This window comes from Coccinella septempunctata, chromosome 9, assembly GCF_907165205.1.
Source record: "Coccinella septempunctata chromosome 9, icCocSept1.1, whole genome shotgun sequence".
Taxonomy (NCBI): domain Eukaryota; kingdom Metazoa; phylum Arthropoda; class Insecta; order Coleoptera; family Coccinellidae; genus Coccinella; species Coccinella septempunctata.
In genome coordinates this window covers 10,824,503-10,843,235 of record NC_058197.1, presented here as the reverse complement: position 1 = coordinate 10,843,235, position 18,733 = coordinate 10,824,503, and the positions used below count along the sequence as shown (strand labels likewise).

At 35.8% G+C, this 18,733-nt stretch overlaps 1 protein-coding gene across 1 annotated transcript in view; it reads left to right on the top strand.

Moving 5' to 3' along the window:
- LOC123320877 (synaptotagmin-7) overlaps positions 1-18,733 on the top strand; it is a 419,223-nt gene that overhangs the window by 78,873 nt on the left and 321,617 nt on the right. The window lies entirely within an intron of this gene.

The window sequence follows — 18,733 nt, the reverse complement described above, 5'->3', positions numbered from 1 at the left end:
TGCTCCAGAGACAACTCTGTCTTTGCTGACACTGCTTTTCATATGATTCCAAAGCTTTATCCGAGGCTTTTCAGAAGATCATTTCCTATATTCTTGCCTCAAGATTATAATTAATATTTATATTCAAATTACTCTAAGGCTTCTATTTTATTAATTCATCAAAGCTGCAAGGGTGATTATTAAAAATTTCGTTCCCGAAAGTCAGGAAATTATGATTAACATCATAAATCACTAAAAAAAGTGCAAAATTTTTAGAAATTTCGATTAGAACGACAAACTAATGATTAATTATTTTTAGTACGAACCGACTCGTTGAAAGATTTGAACAATTTGGGAAATAGAGAAAGAAGAGAATTTTTCCAATCAGTATCAAACCTTCAAATATTTTCAGTTCGAATATTTGATTCTTTCATTCTTTCATTCCCGCACATTGAAATGTTTACGTTGCTAATAGCAACGGCGTGCGAGAGAGAAAGGTTGCTCTACTTCTTCCCTTTCACTCTTCCTCATTTTGCCTGTATCGCGATGCCATTCCAGTTCTCATAGAGTTCAATGACCCGAATGGACCATGGTACCAGCTTTTTACAGTCTGGAGATACAAGTCTTGAAAAAAATCATGAGATGAGTATTTCTGATAGGGAAGCACATCTTGTTTTTTGCTGCATCATTAGAAAACACCCGCTGCATACAACGTGCAAAAAAAGTAACCTAACTCGTCAATAATTCTTTATTAAAATCCTGGCACCCGTTGACTTTTTATTTCGAAAGCATTTTTTCGTATGCTTTTTTGAATTTGATATTTCTCACCCCCTACACCCCGCACCCCGCTACTCCATTTTTTCAAATGGGAATTTATGGATTGTGATATATAGGTACATCAAATGAGGCTTTTTTTCACTTTGAAATCTCTCACCCTTTACGCTCCTCTATTTTCTTTTTCAAGTAGAAATATATGGATTGTGATATAAAGCATGCTAAAAAATCAACATATTCCCATTTGAAAAAAAAAGTAGAGGGGTGGGGAGCGTAAAGGGTAAGAGCTTTCAAATTCAAAAAAGCATGGGAAGACCTGCTTTCGAAATTACAAAACCATGCGGATTCGTGGATTTTCCTTAATAATAATTAGTAAAATTAGTATGATTGCATTACTCTCCAAGTCTCCAATCACAAATTGTGAATTATTTCGTAATTTTTCAATAAGGAAACGGCACAACCAATTTTTTTTTAGCCAAACCGCTGAATACGTGATCAAATTACCTGTCATTTGAGGTACACAACCCATATATTCCCATTTGAAAAAATAAATTGAAAATAAAATAGAGGGGTGCGGGGTGTAGGGGGTGAGAAACATTAAATTCAAAAAAGCAAAGGATAAATAGTTTTTGAAATTAAAAATCGACTGGTCTCAGGATTTTCCTTAATAATTCTTCGTACAAGAATTATTGAAGGGTTACTTTAATTTTTTGGCATGCTGTATTTATGGTAGTTTTAAATACTCACCTATTTTTTCGATATAAGTGTTGCAAATGCTTCTCTTTGTTAATGATTGTTAATTTTCTGATATGAGTACTTCATGAAGTAAGAAATATTTTAGATTTATCAAAAAGATCTTGTATACACTTCATATAACACCAGGTTTATAGAGAATAAGGTTAACATATAAAAAGATATACCTGTTTACTGCTAGACCGGATGACATCTAATACATCTAGAAAAAGAAATGTGTTAGCCTGTCCACATAAAGTTATTGTTTTATGTCAATTCAAAAGTATCTACACATAACCAAGAGTGACCAATGTGCTTCTATGGTGGCATGAGGTATCACATTGATCTGTGATATATTTCTGATTAATCAAATATTTTCTTGAACCTCCTCATCCAGTTCAAGAATGTTAGAATCTTATATTCACAAGTCTCGGTCCGATGATAGGCTAGGATTATTTTTGGTACCAGTTTCCCGGAAAAAATTAAGGGTTGATGAAAAATAAAAAAATAAAGTGGATTTTACATAGTAGAGATGACACCTGAAAAGCAATCTTAAGGGAACTGTATGTAAGCAGCTCTTAAGCTCAGCTCAAAAAATAATTCATGAAAGACCCATACTATTTTTAGAAAGCGATCAACCCTTAATATTTTTCGCAACTCTTCATTCACACCCTGGGTATAATATTTTTTCGTGAATTGTGTCCCAACGGAGCTCTCCAAAGGTTCCTTTCCTATAATGCAATTTATTTATTTTCTCCGACATTACCACCTCTGAAATGCGGTGGTAAATTATTGAGCACCAATCCGGGGACACCCTGCATAGGCTGAAAAATTTTCTAGACAACAACAGATGTATGAGATTTCTCCATAATATTCTAGCAAATTGGGAAAATTCACAAGCATACATTAAGTCATGAATTATTTCACCCAATCTACATCAAAACATCTCTAAAGATATTCATCACAAAGAAAAGAACTCGCATAACACAATAAGATAATTTTTCCATCAGAGCAGTAAGACCAATTATTCTAATTTAACTTCGATATTCTGTATCATCTCCCGCAGAACATAATTCGCTGACAGCCACCTCAACTTCTCTTTTATTTTCAGGTAACTTTTCCATGAACGTAGGTCGTGAAGGTACTGACCTACATCATGAAACTTGACGTTTTATTATCTACTAGCTCATCTCACAAAGAGCAGAGCTTATTCGACGCCAGGTTGGTGAGTTTCCCATGAATATTATTGCAATAAGTTGATACTGGCTAATCCAGTTAAGGGATGAAGTAGTTTGCTTCAGAACTCATTCTCCGAAAAATATTTAAGGAACTAAAAATACTCAAGTGATATAAAATATTCTCCTTTGGCTACAGGTCAACTATTTACCATTGGAATCTGACGAAACGAATTGGTCGTAAAACGATTTATTAGGAGAATTAAAGGATTTATTGGTGCGATATTTAGGTTTTTATATGCCGTAAAATATAATATGATATTTACTTTCCCAGATGTGATTGACAAAGTCATCAACTGAAAAAGTACTTACCGTTCAGAACCAATCGCAAGATACTTGAATTTGAACAAAACCATGATAAGAACGAAAACTATGGGATTAACTTTAGAGAATATCTATTTACGATCTTTAATTACTCTACAAAATCAAAATGGCAAATCCACGAATGATTTCAGCCCTATCAGCCCAAGTATGTGGGGTTGCTATTTCCTTTTATATACAGTTAAAATCTTTTCTTTCGACAACGTGGAGGTCCATGTCCCCAGCCCCCCTAAATTTGAATTTTTCACTTGTTTTAACGCTATGGTTTCGTACCGAAATGTACTGTCGAAAAAAAAATTGTACCCCAAATTAAAATGACAAAATACGAATTTCAATTTGGGATGCCTGTAGACATGCTCATCCCCCCCCTCTTTTGACATTGCAACGATAACTTTATCTTTAAAACAAGTTACAATTTCAAATTTGGGTGGCTGGAAACGTGGACCTACAACGCGGGTAGAACCTATAATTTGTGTTGCAGTTTGCAGAGCCATAACCAGAAAATCGAGACTATAGTGCTACAAACAATATGTGCCTTCGTGAACGCCATTCGAATGAGCAAAATGGGCCGAAAGAGTAATTCAGACTCGTTACAGCCGATGGAAAATTGCCAGATACTTCTGGAAGCTTTTCACGGAATTATATTTCCCGAACCTTGAAAAGCCATCAATAATCTGGTTTTTGTAGGGAAATATTTCATATTGCTCTCGTAAGGAGGGCAGTTCTTGAGATTTCCGTTGGTATGTGTTGACTCGAGGCCAATTTCTGAATTAGTGGTTAAATAGTGAAAAAACTCATTTCGTAATGAAACAAACAAAGGAAAGAACTGAGATCAGTTGAATTGGTATTTGTGGACATTCATTCTGTGTATTCTAAGTATCTGATTCATCACTTTTTTGCACGAAACAATTTTTTAAATCAATGTAGCCAAACGATATAAATCAGTGTAACATTTCGGAAGCTCCCAGACTTCCTCATCATACAATAAATTGAACTATTTTCCGACGTTTTCTTATTGAGAAACACGAATATCATAGGCTGCATTGTTTCAAAATATTATAAAACTTCTGGCACAGAAGAAAATTATTCGAACAACAGTTTTTCATTTCATTCCTTGTATGTATTATGCTTCACATGTTGTGAAAGAAAAATTCAGCTCCCAAAACATCCTGCATCAATATTTAAAACTAAAACACTCCCTTCCTCTCATAACATCCAGAAATTCCGGGAAATTCCGAACATAATTCCTTCCCTTTGAATCAGGGTTGATGAGCAAGTCTTGAGTAATTTCTACGAAAGTGAATTAAAAAAATTAACGAGATTTCTGGGGTAGTCATTAGAAAATTTTCATCGTGGTACTTGTTTGACTGCCTACAGCGTTATTTTTTTCTACTCATTTAATTAAAGCTCAGATGAATTTATGGCAAGAATTCCAAAGCGTGGGAAAATTATAAATCTCGAGATTCTTTGAGTAGGTACAGAGTTTGATATCATGTAAATGTGAATATTCTCTAGTACACAACTATAATTATAGCTGTGTAAATTTCAATAATATTCAATTCAAATACAATGTGAGTCTTTGATTCCTACGAATATTTCAACAGAAGATTCTTGAGGTTAAAAGAAACGCTTTTCTCCTTCACCATTTTTTCCGAATCGACTCGATTTGAAAGATACAGGCTGTTGAAAAACCATAAAAATGATATTTTTAGTTATCTCAAAACAGTTTTATCGCATGAAATGAATTTTGGAATATAGTATTTCATCGAGTTTTTCATTTATTTGATGAATCTTTTTCGAATACAAGATTTTACCCACGTCTATCAGTTTTCTCATTACGACCATTACGTACCAAAAAAATACCAGAAATTCAAAGAACCCAACTCTTGAAACTAAGTTGGATGCTATCTAGTGAATATTTGAACGTTTTGTAAAATAAAAATATTCCTCATATTTTCTCGTCTGATTTTCGATCAATTTTATGTTCAAAAATATAAAAGTATCTGTGAAATCAGAAAAATTGGGTACTTTGGCTGAATAGAACTCTGTTTAAAGGGTCCACAAATGTGTAGTGTCAAGCTGCATTCACAATCAATTCGCGGGCCGAATTGCACTTCGGCACGAAATTTACCATTCGCAATAATCTTGGAACCAAATACTCAAATGAATCAAAAATGTAACTGATCAAAACATAAGCATCAGCATCATCTATAGCCGGCACGAAATTCCTTGCCGAAGTGATAGTTTGCGACTTGCAAGAAATTTTGTCTTTAATTTCATTGTGAATGGTAACGGAGAACGCCGCGCCATCTGCTAAGCTTCCGTGCCGAAGTGCACTTCGGCCTGTGAATTGATTGTGAATGTAGCTTCACAGATTAGGCTAGTTATTTTGAAGGTAATTTTGTTTTTTCAGGGGTGGCACAGATCATTATGAAAACCTGAAATAGCTTCATCTTTTCATCAGGGCCGAATCGGAAAAAATATGTTTTTTTTTCACCTCAAGAATCTACTGTTAAAATCTTTGTACGAGTCAAAGACTCACCCATTTTGAAGAATATTAATTTTCTCAGAACCTATAGAATTAACATTCAGGAAAAAAAATAGAGAACCATCCCTCAACTATATTCTGACGATAAATGAAAACGGTATACTTAAATAACAAAATCATTGTCCGCATAAGTCTTGATGTTCCTCCGATAAATCATAATAATGTTCAATATTAATATCTAATGAAAATAACTATTAATTCAATGTGAGAATTCAATAAATCATCGATATGTCAGAGAAGCCTTCTTCCACCCACAAACTGCAAATATAAATCAATCAATATTGAAGTAAATTTGCATTTCCTAAATGAGAATAATTCGTAAAGGACAAAATTTACCGGATTAAGCACAAAGGTATATCTAACTAATGAGTGAATCTTAATGCCAGATTAACCCGAAACAACAGACCTACATGGTTTTGTTAAATAATTATAATTGCAAATTGGAAGAATTTTTAAATCAAGTTGAAAAAAATTTGACCTGAAAGTGAAATTCAGCTTGAAACCAAAAAAAAGGAAATACATAACTTAATATAATAATAATAATAAATAGATTGTTTCGTAAGGACTCAAGAAAACACATCCACAAAGATCATACTCGCGCACTTTTTAGTCTGGAGAAAGGAATTTACATGTTACAATGATTAAAGAGTACTCTCTGCTATTTTCATTTATGTCTGCTCCTTCCTTTCCATCCATGCATATTTCTATGCAGTTTTTTTTATCTAGGTCTATCTCCCCTGCTTTCTCTGGTAAACATGAACAATCAAACTACCCTTCGAAGCTAGAAACCTATGTGTGGACTCTTTCTATCAAATATCTGGACAAATTTGAGAAAACTGTAGGATAAGGCTGATTTTATTGGAAATTGAGAAGTGGGAAATGTAAGGAAACTCCGTTATGATACTACGATATGTTGGCGACAGATGGCGTATAATGCCGAGTGCTATATTGATCGTCCTCAACAGGAGCAAAAGATTTCTGCAAGAAATTTCCATCCCTGGATCTTTTCAACAAGAAGTTCATAGGAAAATCTCTAGAGGAAAGTTCAGACATCTGCTGGCTTCTTTCGAAAGCATTCATCTTGAAGAATTTGATGAAAATTAGATATTTTTATTCTTATGTAATACATATATATTCGACTCTTGTGGGTAGAAAAAACAATGCATTCATGTGGTAAGAGGAAAAGGAGTTTCATTTGGATTGGATTGAATGGACAGGATCTAGGTACTGCTCTCTCATTGAGAAATGTTGACATTTGCTCTTCGAAATGACGGTCAATTAGTTTATTGTTCAATAAATTACCATTCGGAGAACATGAGAGCGTAGAATATTCAGAGAAGATTATTTTTTTGTAATCCTTCTGGATATGAATAGCCTTTTGAAAATACTAACGATTAAAAAAGTTTTTATTTTCAAGGAGAAATGTTGAATATCCTAGGTTTGTTCTGTTCGGTGATGTTAATCGAAAATTTAACAAATAAGAGTTTTTCGATAAGAATTAGGACCATCCAACCACCTGATATATGAATTCGAAATGGCGACCAATTATTGAAAATTGCCTTATGATTTCATTGAAGATTCCTGAATTATTCATTAGAATTATCAAATAGTTACATTCATGGAGTGTAACTAGAGAAAGTTCACTTAAAATATCCATTTTTCCAAAATTCTGTGGAAACTTTTATGCATTAACCACCTATTGCTCCTTCTCGTCTATAAAATAAGGAAATGGTTAGTCTGATTTCCCAACAAAAGTTGTTTCTCACAAAACGACAGACAAATAAATATCCTCGCTCATCTAGGCTCCACAAAATGCCACTGCTTTACTTAGTTTCATTTGTGTTTGACAATAAATAATGATGAACAAATACCCTTCAGCATTTCATTTTTGAACTGAACTATTTCATTGAGTTATATCAGATTCCTTCATGTTCGAAGTAGCTGGTATTTGTTGAATATAAATATGTAGGTATCTTATCAACGCCAACGCCAAGAAATGAGAATTTGATATTTGGCACCCACAAGTTCCTCGATATAATTATTTACAACAAAAAACGTGTTTCAGATTGAGCGACTCTATTCAAAGTTGGAAACTCCCACTATATGTTTCGTGATGAATAAACCATTTACTTATTCTCTTTTGGTCTGGTGTTAATTCACTTGGAAATGATTAAACGAGAAAATTGACTTGATGGAAGACTGATCCTCGTTTTGTTGAGGAGAAGATGTGTTAATTTCACTGTTGTTGCTGAAGATGTCAGATAAATTGAAAAAGGTACTGAAGCTTTCCCTTTGAAAACACAGATGCCGCTAACGATAAATCCCATATAAATGTAACTGTTTATGCTCCAGAATCTCTACATGTTAGCGTGCCTGCTATATCGATCTCACACCTGGAGCCCATATATTCACGATGAACAGAGGCAGAGAGAAGCTGCACGTTTTCCATGACTCTCACAGTTCGCGAAGTTGACAGATGCGTTGAAGAATCTGCTGATGGATTTGCAGGATGCCATCAGGCGCAAAACTGAGAAAATTGCGCTGTTTCTGTTTGATCCGATGCGATAAAAGGGCTTTGTGCCGATAGAGCGTAGGATCATTGATTGATTGAGCTGATTTGGAAATTGAATAGTTGATCCCCTTACATAACCACGTTGATGAATTCACCCGAGCGTTTTCGAGATTTGATAGAGCTACAAAACTTCGATGTATTCAGCAGGTCTCGAATAAAATATGCCACCCTTATTACTGATCCATCGATTGATTTCTCCAAAACCATTTGGATCAGTAAGGTAGTCTTGAAATAGGAAATTTCCTTAAGAGTTTTCAAATTGCAGACTTACTTCGATAAAAAACTTTTCACGCAAAAGTTTGAGTAGGGAGTTTGTGTCAATTATCAATTTCTTGAAAGATAGAAGAACCCATACCACACCCAGAAAGAACAAGATTACTAAAACAGGACCTGGCTTCAAATTGGATCAGAAGATCGGTAGATTCAAAACACTGGCTTCGATCCAGAGGATTCACAAACGCCAAAAGCGCTTCATAGTAATATCAATATTACCCCTACATTAATTGCAGATATGTATTGAGACGTCATAACTTTCGCATTCATCACAAATCAACGTAAGAAACAACAATAAACTTGAATTCGGTAATGGAATAAATGCAATACAATTATTTTATCGGCGACATTATGGTCCTCTTTTGGAAGTAAAAATTATTTTGAACTCAATAAAACAAACCAAACGATTCAAAATCTCGCGCATAAGAAACAAGTGCAATAACACATAAATGAAAAACGTACCACTAAAACAATATAAATACAACACAACTTTCATAAGGAGAAAGCAATCAATGACTGAATAATATACAGGGTGAGTATTTGACTCGAACAAATATTTCAACAAAACATTCTTGAGGTCGAAAGAAGCACTTTGTTTCCTTACAATTTTTTCCGAATCGGCTCGGTTTAAAAGATATAGCCATTTTAAGTTTTCATAATTAGCTGTGACACCTCTGGAAAAACAAAATCCCCTTCATAATATCTAACATAATAAAAATAACAAATGTTATTTTTACTTCTATCACACAAACACTTTTATTGAATGAAATGAATTTCGGAATATAGTTTTCCATTTATTTGATGAATCTTTTTCGAATACAAAATATCGCCCACGTCTTCCAGTTTTCTCATTATGACCATAAAAATACCAAAAATTCAGAGAACCTAACTCTTGAAACTAAGTTGGACGCTATCTAATGAATATTTGAACGTTTTGTGAAATAAAAGTATCCTTCATATCTCCTCGTATAATGCGACATTTTCGAGTAATTTCATGTTCAAAAATAAAAACTATCTGTGAAATTTGAAAAATTGGGTACTTTGGCTGATTACAACTCATTTTAAAAGATCCACTGATGCGTAGTGTCATAGATTTAGCTAGTTATTCTGAGGGTAATTTTGTTTTTCCAAAGGTGGCACAGCTCATTGAAAACTTGAAATGGCTATCTTTCTTTATCAGGACCGAATCGAAAAAAATGTTACACTAAACTAAAAAAAATTTATTTATAATCGAGAATTCTGATTTTAAATTGCCAATGCACAGATATTATTACGCATAATGAGATAAGGATTCCAATAACCTTGAATTTGAATCGAACGAATGAAGTAATATCAATATTTACCGATCTGATGGCCAGTTTTCGAGCTTGTTCAATAACCCTCATTAGTTTTTATTTCGAAAACCTTAACGAATAGATAAACTGTCGTTAACTTTATGTGAGTGTCTGAGGTCATTTCCATACCAGTAGTATAGTGAGATTGAATGCCTGTAACGAAATAGGTTAACATAATCCAAAGTAATTAACAGTTTTATTTTCGAACGGGCCTCAGCAACTGAATTACCAGTTATTGGTCCATCAAGTTTATCGAATGGATAAACTTCCAATAAATCGAGCTCAGAAAGCGGTCATTTAAAGTACTCCATCAAAGCAAGACAAAGAAAACAATTGATATTAACATAAGAGAAATTTCAAAATAAAGGATAAACAGTTCTTTCAATTGAAATAATTCCACTTAAATGGGCCAAAAATCAGTATAATAAATTCCTCAAAATAATGTGTGATACCTGGTTGTTTTTCTATAACAAATCCAAGAGTAATGAAGTTGAACACGAGGTTGAAAGTCTACTCCTTTTTCCCAACAGAAAGGGGATGCCTAGAAGCGAGATAGACTAACAAAGGACCCCAGGTCTAAGACGGTAAATTTTTTGCGGAATCCAAGTATTATCTGCCCTCGCGGCAAGATTTAATTGAACCACTTCAGAAAGTCCATTATTGGAGGCGTCTTCGAAGGAAGATTAATGAGTTTTTTTATTGTCTATCAAGATTTATGTTTTGTACACGAAAATTTCTCATCTTTATGTTCTCAGCGGATGTATAACATGTGGAATGGCACTAGAACTCTAGATAAATATCTATGGATTCAACAATAAACCTTCAATATCGGATAATGCTTGAATTGTATTCCTCCTGAATAAAGAGTTAGTAAAAATTTTTTGGTATCTACTATTTCATAAAAAATCCTCTACCTACATATACCTGACACCACTAAAATTGAAACAAATGCGGAAGCGACTTCGATGGCTCGATCAATACAGAAATCCCCAAAATCCGATACACCAAATTCCATCAATCCTAGGCGACTCATTGAAATTCTATACAAAGCGCTCGTAAACGCACTAGAATTTCTGATTCGGCTATGCTGCTCTGAAATGGAAATTGGAATCAGGTTTATCCTTTCGTCACAGGTGGAAATGCGTATTGGAAAATCGAGAACTGAAAGCGTTGGTGAAGCTGTTTTTGTTTCATATAATCCAAAACTTTTCTCGGAAACTGGAACGATTTTGAATGAATCTCGACAAAAAAAAAATATAAAAGCTTCAATCCTTCAATTTATTTTCTATTTGTGGGGGTATCTGCGAGTGAAGTATTACCAATACTCAAGTCATTATTTCATTATTCAGTCTAAAAAAGATATGGAATTTTTTTATGGGAATTCATCTGATAATCGGCCATTTGCTTTTTTGACTGAATCGATCAATGGTTTTGCTTTTAGTTGTGCTGTGTTTTCGATCATTACATTTCATCAGAGATAATGAGACAATAATTCATTCAATAATTCAATTCATTGCAGATTGTTGAATTACACCGCTCGAAATTTAAGTGGTTATTCGAGAGAAAAATTAAAATTTTTAATTTTGCTGCTCATACGATATGGAGAGGCATATGTTTTCATATTAGGTACGCACACAAAAAATGGTCCTCATTACACTCGCTTAGTTTGAAAAACTAGAGTGGACTGACTCGGGTTTGTCAGGCGGTTTTTGTCCCAGTTGCTAGCGACACCTTGCGTGCAGGAACCAAAATTCTCCGCCAGTCAATCATCACGACAATAACAATTTCACTATCAGGAAAAAAATCAGTCCTCGGCAATCTGGATGGTGCCATGCAATATTATTTGGCGAATTGAATAAATTAATTTTACAGTTTACGCAGCAATCGAAGACATCATGAAGTTCATTATACAAGGTGATTTCGCGAACTGTCCAAATTTATGTGATACGGTCACGATCCTGCAAGTCGAATGATATTTGATTACAGTTTTCTGAAACCTCATGGAATCTATTTTCATTCCAAATTTCTTATGAATCAGTGATTCCGTTCAGGAGATAGAGAGTGGTTTAAATTTTTATTCAAATTTTAAAAACGGGCAGAATCAAGAACTTCTAGATACTACATATGGGTTTTTTGAGCCTCTAGGTATTCTCTATCTCACATTGAAATGTTTACCATATTATCGGGGACACCCTGTGGAAAATAGTATTAAATTTACGCAAATTATCCACTTATCCAATTTTAAAGCATTGTTTTTTCGATTGCGATTCTTTGTTCCTTTTTTTTTGTCAATCGTTGAGTAAAATCATAAGATGGCAAACTCAGCATGCCTACCCAGAGTTTTTAGGTATATGAGAAATGTAGAGTCCATATAAATGGGGAGCCGACGATGCTGAATCGGGATTTATTCGAGCGTCGTGGAGATCTAGTGGATTTTGAAGATTAGATGGTAGAAAGAAAAAAGGTTCTTTGATGTATGCACTTTCAGCAGTGGGGAAAGCGTCTGCAGGGTCTCAAAGATGTAAAAAAAAATCGTCAGGTGTACATACTCGAGCGTGTCTGATTAAGATACTGTATATACCCTACGTGTCTCTGATAATGAATTCATGCTTATCTGACAGTTTGCGCGGTGGGACTGGCCGTACGGAAGAGTTGAAAATGGTAAAACAAAATTTTTTTACAGCGTGTCAGATTTATAATAATAATAATAATTTTTGGAGGATATGTTAGTTGGACCCAGAGAAAGCTTCTTTTCAAGGGACTGACAATTTGGACGTGACGCAAGATCACAGAGGTCCTTTGAAAATGTAAAAAAAAAATCGTTAGTTGTACCTACATACTCGAGCGTGTCAGATTTTTATACAGATGGTTTCTCGGTGTTGTGGACGTGTTGACCCATTAATCTGACACTAATCGGGGGGGTTTTCTTAATCTGACATTTTGAAGATGATAAAAATGTTTTTTTTAGAATATTCCCCTACCTGTACCTCTGATCGGTTTTATATTCAATATGAAAGTTGTAGATAATAAAATTCTACACAACTCTTGTCTGAAGCAATTTTACATACCCTTAACCTTTCTCGAGTTAGAGGGCGATAAAGGCGAGGAGCTTAGCCACACATGCGAAAGGGCAAGGTCAATGTAGAATCCCAGTCTAATCTACATTCATCCAATTGTCAAAATGACAAGTTATTATTTCTATGATGACAATTTCGAAATTAGTCTCTGACTAAACCTTAGAATGTACTATTTTCCAACGAGTGAATTTTCGCTTCAGCATGTAGCGCTAAACACCTCGCATTAATCGCCATAAATCTCAAAAACATTTAAACGTAGAAAAAATTGTTAAGGATGAAATTTGCAGAAAATGTTATGCTACAACTTTTATAATGAATGCAAAAAAGATTTGAAGCCCAATGGAGGAGATAATTCAAAAAAACTGATTTTTGTGACCTATATGGCCAATTTTTATTTTTTTAGCTTGCTAAAACTGTCAGATTATATTTTTTCCGTTATTCTTGAATCATTAGCTTCAAAATTAGAAAAAACGTCACAGCGCTCGAGAATGTACACGGGAGTTTTTTTTTGCAACTTTGGCGCCCTCCCACACATTTTCGACACGCTTAAATTGTCAGATTGAGAGAATATATACTTTTCAACATGTAATTAACCACATATATCTTAATCTGACACACTCCAGTATGTACAATGATCGTTTTTTTTTAACTATTCTGACAGGCTGTCCTAGACAATTCCCCCTCTATACAGGTCCAAATTTTGCTAGAGGTACTCTACAGGGTCCAGAGTATATCCCCTTATATTAATCTGACACGCTCAAGTAAATCCCGAATTTCCTTCTTGGGCTCCCCAACTACTAAGGGAAACGTGAAATGGAGGACTTCCCTACATGTTGGCCAACCTAGAAAAAGGTCTAAAAGGACTACCATCAGGGAATGATTGCTTTCTAACGAAACCTACTTCATTCTTTCCGCAATGATCAAATATATTTATGAAATTCTATCGAGCTTTCTAGAGTTTACTGTTGAAAAGAAAAAAAGATTTTCATAACCTCGATTGCTGATTGGTTGAAATTTATGTTGGTATTACTACTTCTTGTGACAATTGACATGTTTCGTTGGCAAATGTCAAGAAGAAAAAAGTAATCTGTTAGGATATGGGCAAAGTTTTGGTTATGTGCACAATCTTTGCTTGAACGCATTCTTGTTTTCTTGTTTTTTGTAAGCTATGCAGCAGACAATATTAATATTATATATATCAGTAAAAATGACATTTGCCAATAAAATATGTCGATTGTCACAAGAAGTAGTGATACCAACATAAATTTCAACCAATCAGCAATCGAGGTTATGAAAATCTTTTTTTCTTTTCAACAGTAAACTCTAGAAAGCTCGATAGAATTTCATAAATATATTTGATCATTGCGGAAAGAATGAAGTAGGTTTCGTTAGAAAGCAATCATTCCCTGATGCTAGACCTTTTAGACCTTTTTCTAGGTTGGCAAACATGTAGGGAAGTTCTCCATTCTTGATACAATATTTCCGGACAATAATTTCTTTTTATTCCTATTTGAAATCCATTACTGTGTATTTCACACAGCGTGATAGGAATTTCTAAACTGTTTTTTTTCTTCATGTTGTGCAAACACACGATATTCCTACTTCATTCTAGAAAGCAGTCTCTTGTGGTCCATCTCTGATCGCTTGCAAAATCCTATTAGTACTAGATCCCACTGCAGAATCACTACGTTCATTACGTACACAGTCAAACACACAATTTTACATACGTTTATGGATAGGAGAATACACTGATAACACCGCAGCCTGTCAAAAGTGGCCGCAAGTAATTTTAATTAAATTAATGTTAATCAATATTCGAAGAGAAATTTCGTTCACTCCGTATTGAAATAAAATATCATCCACATCATAGCAATGCATGTAGAGAATACTAAAATCCATGGCTGCCGTTGCACACTTGGCCGCAACTACCTCGCAGCCAGGTGTAAGCAGGTAACATTTCGAAGTATTTCTACGTTCATAACGTACACGGATGTTTTTGATATCAAATTAAAGCTAATTTTTTTTCGAATATGATGATATATGGCTGCCTGTGAAAAAATGGCGGCAAGTTAGGTCTGCCATCTGTTGAAAACGCGAGATATCCGAAATAAAGTAAGAGAGAGTTCGACTCATTCTACACCATCGGGTTTTTACCCGATGTTCCGAGTTATAGCGGCTACACACTGCCCAACTCGGTCGGGCCGACAAGCCGACTTGGTTGGGTTGGATGTGAAATCGGTCCGTGTGTAGCTATGACCGCCGACAGAGGATTTGTAGGGTCTTGTCGGATCCAACCGCACGACCGACCGACCAAGTTGGATCGTGTCAGCTCAGTCGGGTGGAAACGAGGCAAACGAGCTCATTCTGTATTCAGATGTTGACTGGAGAGGTATTCGCTGCTGCAAAAATGGCCGTCACCATTGATCCGAGCGATGTATACTTCAGCGATCGTGAAATTCAACTGACCAAGTTGGAAGGCGGTCGTGCCGTCTTGACGCAAAGCCCAATCTGGTCGTCCCGACAGTTGGCCCGACCAAGTTGGGTAGTGTGTAGCCGCTTTAACACTGATATAATGGGATCTTTCACACGTGTTCCGGTTTAGTTTCGCACCGGAAAACAACCGGATTGCACTTTCGGCGGCGCTTATCGCCGCGAGATTTCCACCGTACGGATAAAACCCGATGAATAATTTTTCATCCGGTTGTTTTCCGCTAAAAACTCGGTTTCTGGGAACTCCCATACAGGTTGAAAATGTATTACGTACCTCAGCTAACAAATCTTCAGATGATGAAGATAAGTCTGATTGCGACGACGATAATGACAACTGCGATTATGAAAGCAGCGAGGAATCGGAGAAAAATGTAATATACTGATTTGAAATATCACTTCATTCAAGTGATACTTAGTGAATGAACAATTTTTTGTTATAAAATAAATCTCTTTATACTTCAAGTTTTTTTCATAGTATCCATTAGGTAATTATAATTTTAGATTAAATGTAAAGTCGTTTCTACTATTGTTTGAACCCCTTGCTAAAAACCCTATCTATCGACGCACAGAACACAACTGATTCTCCGAACTCGCACAAGCTTACGGAGCTTCTGAGGGGTACTTCGATACCTATGGAGAATCAGGATGATATGAATATATATATAAATATGAATATGCGCAATGGCTTTGAATACTCACACGGCTAGCATACACATTCCTAATCTAACGAGTGGCGTTGCGCGCCATCTCTTTCACTTTATTTCGAATATCTCGCGTTTTCAACAGATGGCAGACCTAACTTGCGGCCATTTTTTCACAGGCAGCCATATATCATAAAATTCGAAAAAAAATTAGCTTTAATTTGATATCAAAAACATCCGTGTACGTTATGAACGTAGAAATACTTCGAAATGTTACCTGCTTACACCTGGCTGCGAGGTAGTTGCGGCCAAGTGTGCAACGGCAGCCATGGATTTTAGTATTCTCTACATGCATTGCTATGATGTGGATGATATTTTATTTCAATACGGAGTGAACGAAATTTCTCTTCGAATATCGATTAAAATTAATTTAAATAAAATTACTTGCGGCCACTTTTGACAGGCTGCGGTGTTATCAGTGTATTCTCCTATCCATAAACGTATGTAAAAATGTGTGTTTAACTCTGTACGTAATGAACGTAAGGATTCTGCAGCGGGATCTTAGACTATATAGTTAGAAGACAGGATTTTTTCCTTTCTGCCATCATGCATAGTGTATGAACCCACTTTTAGCGAATAGAAACCCAAAGATTATACATGCACATATAGGCAAAAGTAGAGTGATATACACTAGCTTTTCATTAAGCTAGCACTCCACTTTATACCACCACTCCGAATTCATATAATCAGATAACTTCATACTGAATAATTCAAGTTTACACCGCCGAACACAATTCGCAAACACAATAATTCCATCCTCACACAACTTCAGATTGTCCTTTGAGCGTTAAAAAAACCTAATTGGGTTTCAGCCTCATCCAAGAACAGACTACCACTTTGACATGGCCATTAACAACGTCGCCCCTTTACTGGAAGCCACAAGGCGACGTTCAACGCGGCTTTTAATGACCCATTTTCATTCCTCTCCTCCTCGTTCATCAGATTTAATTTGTCCCCCTTTTATTTTCCTCGTAATATATAGTGGAGGCAAAATACCATTGCGAAATGGCCTTCGTTACTACTTTCTCGACGTAATGAAAGGAAGATATGAAGATGCTACGAAATCTGAGGTAGGGGCCAGGTTATTCCAGAGTGAGTTTTCTCCTTGGGTTCAGGAAATACACTCTGTTTTTTTTTACATTTTCACTTTTTACCTTCGTAGGTAAGTGAACCAGAGGAATAACGATTTCAGATTCTATTCTGTTATATTTATTCATTACTCTGAGTGTTCTCAAATTCTATTAAATGAAAAAAGGTTTTCCTTTCTCCGAAGGGTGTTTTGAGATCAGCTGACTTGATAAAAGGGATACAATTTTGAGAGTCGCTACATAGAACTGCAACCTGTATTACTTTCTCATTGTTGTTCTGGGGAATTGCGAAGAGAAAAGACTGTATAAAGAGTATATAAGGATTAAAACAATCAACTCACATTGAAAGAAGTGAAGCAATCAATTCAGAATTGAATTGAGTCAATTGCACATAATTAATATCAGTAAAATTTTGGTTGAATTAACACATTATTAGTTGAAAAGAGTTTTCTTCTTCTTCTTTCTGGGGTTCTTCACCAGGCTGAACTGAGACCTAGTGGCCTAGTTCATCCGCTTGTAGTTGGAGAAAATCAAACTCTTAAGGCGTATACTCAGTAGCGAGCAGCAACAGTAACCGCCCATAAAACTTCACGACCTTCCTCGTTAGTCGCAGTCTTTGAAGCGATCCGAGACTTGTCGGTCTTCGCCACTCTCAAAGGAAAGTGAAACCGTTCAGATAACAGAAAACGGTGCAGTATATTGTGGCAAACAAACGAGCTCAAGGAGCTAGATTTCTCTTTACCATCTTCTTGAGCGAAGAGGTAATGTCTGTCTGCCTTCTTCCTCATACAGGCAAGGCTTGCAGAGTCTTTCGTTGACTATGTTAAGTTGTTGAGCTGTGAGTCTGCAGTGCTCACTACGTCTGAAGTGCCAATATCATCCATTTAAACCAGCTATTATTCCGTTTCCTAACGAAGGAAATGAAAATTCCTATAGTTTGTTCCGGAATAATGAGCACTGCAGTAGCATCTTCTCTGTCTAGAGCATCCGATAACTCGTTTTCCCTAAAGCCTGAGTGTCAAGGTAGCCATATGCGTTGTTGTCTCTTGCTTTGTCCTAATTGAGAAAGGTTGGATCTGCATTCCAGAACTTTGGCCGAATTGCATTTATTGTCTGCTGCGAAAAATCCTGTGGCAGCTTGACTCTTCCACGGATTTCTATTGACTATTTCGTCCAGTTCCGGCCAAGAAGTTACCTGGCGCAAATGTTACTGACTAAAATTTCCTTGTGGAATGATATTGTTAGACTAGCCTGACTGGCAGAATAACCCTCTGGAGAAACACTCCTGGACTTACTCAGTCAAATAAATTAGAGATGGTTTCACCGACCTACACCAGAAAACTGCTAAAGCTGTCACGAGCTGAGCTTCGGGTGATGGTGGGACTTCTGACAGAGCACTGTCGGTACCAATATTGCTTGTATCGTATGAGAGTGTCAGCTGATGAGATTTGTAGGCTCTGGGGATCAGAACCAGAAACAGCTGAACACATGGTATGCCACATGGCGTCCAGAGATGGCTGGCCTAAGAACCATTCATTGGGAAAACCGGTCCCTAGGGATGTTGTCGGTTTTATCAACATCATTGACGACCTCCTTGGGTTCCTATGTA